Below are 6,385 nucleotides of genomic sequence, written 5' to 3'. Positions count from 1 at the left end.
TTATTAGGAAATCTAAAAATAACCTTTTGGGTCTGATGTTCTAGAAAAGCATAGCATGAGCATAATCAATCTATCCTTAATATGATATAAAAATTAACCTTGTCTAATTCAAACCGATCCACTAATATCTTTCTACCACCCACTGATACCATACAAACCCTATAGATATTTCTAGCCAACATAGAGTCATCCACAAAGGTAGAAATAAAAAAGAGGTCCAAAATACACTAGAGATCGAAACCAAAACACAAGCCATAAATGGGGTCACATAATAAAGAATGGACCCCAAATCATGTAAATAGTACACATCATGTGAAAAGAGTTTCAAAATATTAGATGGGGCACCATTTGTTGCTAGAGTTGATTAAGAGTCAACAAGAACCATGTTTTCCCCAGAAGAAACCTTTCCCATGGCACAGTTTCTATGAATATAATATAGTTGTCCATACATAAAACATCTGTGCCTCCCTACATCAAAGAAACCATAATGAAATCCATAAAATCTGCAAGAAGGATATAATGAAGTTGATTGTGCCCCACTAGCCTAAGATTAGGCACCTTATACCCTAGAACTATCGTTACCCTAAAATCATAAGTCACTAAACGACTTTACGTAAGGAGAACTAGCTGTAGAGTAAGAACCAAAATTTCCCCACTTATTCTTCTACCACATTCTACCATCATTGTTACTCTGCTGTTAACCTCTCCCTTGCTTTGAATACTAAATTTTCTTGCTCTGTCTTTCCCTAATCTCAACTTGATTCCTCTTCTCTTCCTTAACTTATTGTATATATGCCATTGGTGGGATATATCTTTGTCCTTATTCAACAAGGCTTCCTTAATCTCAAAAATTAAGTCTTGGGATATCCCAGGAGCAACTTTCCCATTCTATCTCTTATTCTATGCACCAACTTGGGAGCATACCAAGACAACTGATGGAATTTGCAGGCATACTTCTTAACTATCATTCTTCCTTAATTCAAATTGACAAACTCATCTACTTTTGCCTCCCTCAAGTTCTGAGGAAAGAATCAGTCCAGAAAAGAACTTGAGAAATCAACCCATAAGAAAGAATCAACATCTTTTCCTCTCAACTGCTCCTACTTTTAGTACCCCTGCTACTTCATGTCCTTTAATTGGTAGGCAATGAATTCTACACCCTCAACATACAAAACATGCATAACATTGTAGATATTCTCTATCTCCTCAATAAATCTTTGAGGATCCTCTTTAACCCTAGTACTATTAAAATCCATAGGATGCAACCATTTAAATTAGCCAACACTAGTGGCGTCAGATGAACTCATAATAATACCGGTAGGACCTGAGTGTTATGACTGAGATGTCACCAACTAGGTCAGTTGGTTAATAGAGTGACAAAACTCAATACCAGTGATATCCTCTTTGTGCGACTAAGTATAAGTGTCACCCTCAGGGATAGCATAAAAAGAGATCAGTAAGTCTATACAAGGATTGTTAGATATAGAAACCCTTTATCAGGTATGGATTGCTGAAGTTAGATGAGCTCTATCCACACTATCCTTAGATAGGACAGAATTGTTTCCACAAACATTAGATCTTCTCAGCGGCATAATATTAATGATGAAAAAATAAGAATTAGAGAATTCAAAACCTTAGACTCTACAACTCAAAATATATTATCAAGAAATGAAAACATTCTTAAATGCCTTATAGCCTATCCATTATAAGTATGTCATACTATATACCCATAAATGAGACTCCACTTGATATGGCTTTGTTGGACACCTAGTGACACCAAACCTAGGCTATGATACCATTATTGTCATGACCTAAACCATGTCCTGGTTATGATGGATATATAAAGTTCCATATGGACCAGTGATCACCGTATTCACATAAACTCATCAAACACTTTATACACTAAGGTCGGATGAATTCCAACACTTAAGAAAAAATAAATTCATGATTGTAACCAACGATCAGTTACTGTCCAACCAATATATAAACATTGCCCAATAGCCATAATAATACATAAACTCTCTACAAAACCAAATGCCAATAATATGTCGGGACATGCCCCTAAAAATATCCATAAACCAAATACAAATGAATAACCAAAATGTAAATAAAACCGTAATGATGAAATAGGGTGTTCCAAAGTATGGAAGCTTACCACTTCAATTTGACTCACTAGTGGATCCCAAATCCAAGTCACTAAGAATGAGATGTTGATGTATGGCTAGTTCCTACATCGTATAGTGATACAACGTCTGAAGAAGATTAGCGGTTAGAGTGATAGTATATAACTCAGGGATAGAGGAACATAATAATTCAATGATAAAAATTAATACCAGGAAAATATCAAATGCGTAATATTAAATGAAGTACATATACATATACACATGCTGGGTAGAAACAAAGGCTTAGCATGAACTTCAAAGAAAACCTGAACTTGGGTTGTGAAGAGTTACCATCATAATCTACCCAAGGGCTATATGGTTCCAGTGTTACCCCTTAGACATGCCCCGGTGTGTGTTAGCCGCATGTACTGGAGGTATTATATATGACGGCGAATTCGCTTTTACCCTTCACCCCCCATAATACATACATATGAATTCACACTTGGAGATTCTATTGTACACCACAAGCGCTTGGTCATTAAGACCAACCCTCATGGAGATAAACATGACTTTCCAGTATTAGTCCTTTGAACTCACACCTTCACGGCTAGCTAACATAATTCTTATTATTACTAGATTAAAATCTAACACATAACCAAACCACAATTATAGGGGTCAATTATTAGAGCACTATTATATGGTATCATCATAATGACTATAGCTTACAAGTAATGTCATTAGCCAACACTTAGGGATTTCCATGTACCCTACAGACTCTATTGTAAAATTTACTTAGGTGATTCCCATATAATCCACAAGGTTTTCAAGACCATTATCCACCAATTAACCAATCAATTCATGACATAATATCACAAAATAAATCAAATAAAGTGATAATGCATATTCTATATTCAAATATACAAGTGGTTAAGGTTGTTACCACTTTCCTTGCCAAACTAATTAATTTAGCGATTCTTTTGTACCCCTATATCCATGATTTACCAATTTAGGGATTGTATTTTACCCATGTCCATCCACAATTCCCATGTACCCCAAAGCATATACCAGCCATCAATTTGTGAAAAACAATTTCATAAATATCATATAAGAAGAATTTAAACATAGTATTCAAAACCCTTAACCTATAGTTAAAAACCCAACATCAAAAAATTATAAACATTATCCAAATCATCACATTAAGAAAATACAAATATAGGGAAAGAGTAACATGCCTCAAATACCAAGAAATTTATAGAAGAAAGCACTCTTGAAACCCTAATGACCACCTCTCTTGGAACCCTAGCTTTAATTTGATAAGAGAATTTTAGAGATTATTTGAGAGTATATGATAGATAATAATACGATAAAAAATTCCCAATGATTGTTTAAAGTCATGGGGTCAAAAGGGTTAAAGTGGGAAATGCCCAATGTGCCTTCAACTTAAAGCTGAAAAAGTCTTGACGTTTGCTACGAGTCGCCCATCAACTCATAACCACACCTTTTGACTCATCACCATAAGTCATAATTAAAATATTTTCTAGGACCTCTATCTACTATATTCCGTATGACTCAGCCAACCGAATCATCACATAACCTTATAACTTGTACGGTCCATGTTATAGTCAGAGCAAAACTGAATTGGGTAAATACTGGATATCTTACAGTTTTATCGTTATGACTCATACTGTGACTTTATTATGTATGACTTCAAGTTATAATAAAGATAGTGTCTTATACCAAACTTACTGGACACCTAACAACTAAGGTCACTCAACCCATCTAGACACCCTATGACTCATAGGGTGAGTCATGTCCAACGTAGTGATCTCAAAGCTTCATGGAAAAAACCCTAGGAATTTTAGGTATTTACTTGTGTGGATGCATCATGTTATACTATTTCGTTGATAATTATCACTTTCAATGTACAATGATATTGGTATATATTGATTGTTTTTGTTATATTATTATTCTGTATTGGTTACTTAATCTATACAGTGATGATGGAGATGATTTAGATTTGATTCATTACCTTGACAAAGTTATGACAATCTTGCATTATATCATTTTAATATCATGACATTTCTCAGTCAGATGATGATGCCTACTGAGTACCCATTGTATTGGTACTCATACTACACTTTTGTGACATACAGATTAGTACGACTTATCGCCACTAATGTGTGAATTATATAAAGCAGCGATGGCTTGGAGACTTAAAGTGAGCTCCATATATCCATAATATTACATGTCTCTCTTTTATGTATATACTAGTCTTGATGTTATATTTAGAGATAAGTTTATGGTGTATCCCTTGATCCCAACATTGATACTGGTAGAGTATTTTTCTAGTTTTCACCTTTCACCTTCCTATTTGAATTATAATGAACCTTTTTTGGCCCTGGTCCTCCTTGGACATTAAGCACCTCAACACAAGACAATTGTCTAAATTGAGGGTGGCTATCATGGGTTGCGTAATGTGAAGTGGGTATTAGGAAGGGACAATAAAAGAAAAGAAAGTAAGGATGGGTGTGGTAAAAAAGCAACTTGAAAAAGAAAATAAAAATAAGAATAAGAACAAAAGTAACTTCACCAACTTGAATGTGCAATAAAAGAATAAAAAGGGAGAAATAAGAGTGGAATAATAGGAAATTAGTTGATAAGTGGACCCCAAAGAAAGTGTAGTGCTAAGGAGGATTAGTTAGCGAATTCCTATATGTACCATTCCATACCCTAAGCCTATATTACAAGCCAAATAAAGTCTTCTAGTTATCCTTTCTTGACTATCTGAAAGCCAAGGTAAAGAAAATCTGAGCAAGCATATGGTATTTTATTCTCATTGGTTGGAACTTCTTTTTGATTATGAGTATCTCTTGATTGTCCTTGCATTAATATACTTGATTCTATTGAGTAAGTTAAATTTCTTTTTTGTAGGGGTGGATGGGTTTTGTTTGTAGTTTCTTACTTGTTTCGGTAGTGTAACTTCTACATATGCATGTTTATTTGTTGCTAATGTAATGTCATAACTTGATTCCCTTATGTCACATTGTTGTGATTCTTCGATATACATAGTTGGATTAAAAGTGTTTAAATTAGAGAAGGCATTATGTTTTGAGACAAATTTGATGATTGACTGCCATAGTTATTTTAATTTTCTCTTTGTTAAGCATTATTATATAATTTTGTTGTGATTTTGTTGCCTGAGGATATGCAACATTCTAAGTTCATTGTCTTGATGTGACATGGTTTTATGGCACATACGATTCTTAAACTTGGTAGCTTGTATGTATTTAAGGCTATTTTTCAGATATGATGTGTTTTGGAGTGATTTTACAGGAAACTAGGTGTTGGAATCTAACAAGAAAAAAATTGAACAAAAGTTTAAAAATTACTACTTACCTAGGTACCTATGCCTCTTAGGTACAACCTATCGGGAATAGGTAGGTATGTATGTGTTAGAAGTTCAAAACCATGGATCTAGAAAAATGTACCACCTACGTGCCCCTCTCCCAAAATATGTAGGTGCCACCTTCTGCCCATAGGTGGTCACCGAAGAACTTTTTTAAAATTGTTTTGGATTAATTTCCTAGGTTTTCTATGAAATCTAAATACACTCCTATGATGTTTATAGTCATTATTATGTACATCTAGTCAGGTTTCTCTTTTTTATTTAGGATTTAATTTCTAGGGTTTCCATGTAATCTATAAATACTCTTTTTACGTTGTTTAGTTAGTATATGAATAGATAAGCCCCTGGGGGATAATTTATACTTATACAAATATCTTAGTCACTAATGGAGATATGAGAAGAAGTACTTTGATAGTACAGAAGAGAAAAGGCTACCAACAAAAAATTGTTCAAGTATAGAGATACTTAATTAAGTACAAGATCTGAAGGGCAACAATTATCAAGAGATCTAAAGAAAACAAAGAAAATATCACATAAAGTTCGAAAGGATAACTGGAATTAAAACAAGTATCCTTTTTAAAATTCCATGTTGCGAGTATCTCTTATTACGACATAATTTAGAAAGAGTACTATGTATAGATTTGTTGCACCTGATGTTATAGGAAAAGAACAAGGACGAGGGCTTAGATCTTTAGATTAGAAAGATAATATTCCAACTAAGAGTTTTTCATCAATCTAGTAATGTTGTCAAGCAATACCTCCAATATTTTGTAAAAGGTAAGATATTTTATATATCGATTGAAATTAGGTTGCTATTGATATTCTAGGTTATAAACTAAAGTTCTCTTCAACGATCACACAGGTGGTAAAGTTATGT

This window comes from Capsicum annuum, chromosome 7 (genome assembly GCF_002878395.1).
Source record: "Capsicum annuum cultivar UCD-10X-F1 chromosome 7, UCD10Xv1.1, whole genome shotgun sequence".
Classification (NCBI taxonomy): domain Eukaryota; kingdom Viridiplantae; phylum Streptophyta; class Magnoliopsida; order Solanales; family Solanaceae; genus Capsicum; species Capsicum annuum.
Note: the sequence above shows the minus strand (reverse complement) of the source record.